This window comes from Asparagus officinalis, chromosome 3 (genome assembly GCF_001876935.1).
Source record: "Asparagus officinalis chromosome 3, Aspof.V1, whole genome shotgun sequence".
In the NCBI taxonomy this organism is placed as follows: domain Eukaryota; kingdom Viridiplantae; phylum Streptophyta; class Magnoliopsida; order Asparagales; family Asparagaceae; genus Asparagus; species Asparagus officinalis.
The window spans coordinates 29,818,729-29,821,216 of NC_033796.1; positions in this window are offsets into that span (position 1 = coordinate 29,818,729).

The window sequence follows — 2,488 nt, forward strand, 5'->3', positions numbered from 1 at the left end:
GACCCAAAATATGAGACCAATTAATAAAGAATTTTTATTTACTACTAGATTTTATGCACGTGCAATGCACGTGGTTAAATAATGTGATTAGGTATTTTTAGTTTATTTTCTTACTAAAATTTGTTCCTCGGTTACTCTTTGATAATTTTTACTCAATTTGATTAAGTATTTTTGGTTTATTTTCTTACTAAAATTTATTTCTCGATTACACTTTAATTATTTATTTATTTGATGTTTGTTTAAATAAGATACACCCAGTTTAAAATTTTATGCTGATAGTTGAATTGTTAGGAGATAAATATAATCTAAACTCAATTTAAAATTTTATTTTATTTGGATCGGCATGAAACCGAGCTTGAGCTGAGGAAGTATAGTGTTATGAAAGTGAAATCACCTGAAAAAATAACATTATAAAAAAAAATGAATAATAAAACCAACTAGCCAAGGTGATTGATTTAAAGTAGGCTAAAATGACACAAAATAGTTAATGAACAAAATCATAAATTGAAGATTAATATTAACTCTAGTACACTTTTATATGATAAAAGCATCCACATATGCATATAAAAGCACTAAAAATAGTTTATGAAAATCTCTTCTAAAGGTTCCTAATTCCTAATTTTACTAAAAAAATAAAACTATTCTATAACAATACACAAAACATTGTCTTTTGTTGCTTTTATTTTATTTTCGAGTCAATCCTTCTTCATCTTTATCTTTTTCCTGGGCAATTCTAGAGTAGCGTCTTCATCGTCTACATCGATTGTGATATGAGACTGGAGCATGTTATCTTTCCTTGAGCTTATTCATCTTTTGTCTTCTCGTCTAAATTCACAAAGAAGTTGAATATATTTTTTATGTTCAACACAAACTTCTGACAATACGAACTTTGATTTTTTTTCCTATTTCAATAAGAATATGTTAATTTTATATATATAAAATTTTTTGTGCTTTTAATTTTTTACTTAAATAAGGTTAGAAGCTACCTTATTTTTTATGTTCAACACAAACTTCTGACAATACGAACTTTGATTTTTTTTCCTATTTCAATAAGAATAAATGTTAATTTCATATATATGATTTTTTGTGCTTTTAATCTATTACTTAAATAAGATTAGGAGCTATTTATTTTTTCTCTGCAATGAATTCTTCTGTTGTGCATCCAATAAGAATTTCTGTCGTGTCATAATTTTACATTTGCTCTGTTTGTGTCATAATTAATATTTAGTTTTCATATATTTATTTCATGAAGAAATGATATCACTTAACCTTGGTATTACATCATTGGCGATTCTACAATATGTTGGCCTTCTTGTTTTGATGATGTTTAACAAACAATTTACCACTATTGTTGTTTGTCTAGTATTTGTGTTTTCGTATTTATTATAGACAAACAACATAGTTGGAGGTTGGATGGATTGAGCCTACACGATCATATCAAGAGTAGGTTGGCGGAATTGTGGAGTGAAGCATCGTACAATTCAAGTTAAAGATCAAGTTCAAGCTTCATCCGCATGTGTACCAAGTTGAGCTACAATGAAGATCAAGATCAAGCTTGGGTAATCTAGTTTAGATTTTATATTATGTGTGTTAAGTACCTTAAGCTCATTATCTATACACACACATATATTGGTTTCTTCGTATATATATATATAGTCGTATATATATATATATATATATATATATATATATAGTCATATATATATATATAAGTTTTGGTTTCTATGCATATATATAGTTATATATATACATACATATGTTTTGGTTTTTTATGATATTACATACTCTATTGTGTTTTAGTACTTATTGCATAGAATATGTAATTTTGTGAAAATATTGTCTTATTAGTTTATAGACTTCAATATCATTTATACATGTTTTACTAAGTCTATAAAAACATTTCACAAAGTTTCAAAAGTTGGTTTATGTCAAAACATCAAAATTCAAGTATCTCATATTTTCATGTTTTGGACTATTTTGTAAAATGATGATATTTTTCATTTGGGAAGTCCTTTTTCAAAACCAGTCATTGTAGCATGTTTATTATCATGTCTACAATCATTCCCCAAAGTTTTACATTTTTTGGAATTTATTTGATATTTTTAAACAGTGTTTTAAAATCAGACAAACAGTTTTTCAGAACCTGTCATATCTGTTTTCGGTCGACCGCACCGGTCGACCGAACCTGAGGTCAAAAGTTCACTGGGCGACAGAAAGCTGTCGGTCGACCGGTCCGGTCGACCGATGAAAATTTTCGGTCGACCGACGAATTTTCCGGTCGACCGACGAGTGTTCCTTCAGCTTCCAACGGCTAGTTTTTTGACCGTTGCCTTGGGGCTGTTTTGTCTTTTGCTCTGGTTTCTTGGCTGAGTTGTGAGAGGGTATAAATACCCCATTGTCCTTAACTCTCAAGCTATCTAAGAGAATGTTTTAACAAGTTTTAAACAAGGGTTTAAACCTGTTTAGTTTTGGTTTAAGTTTGTTTTGG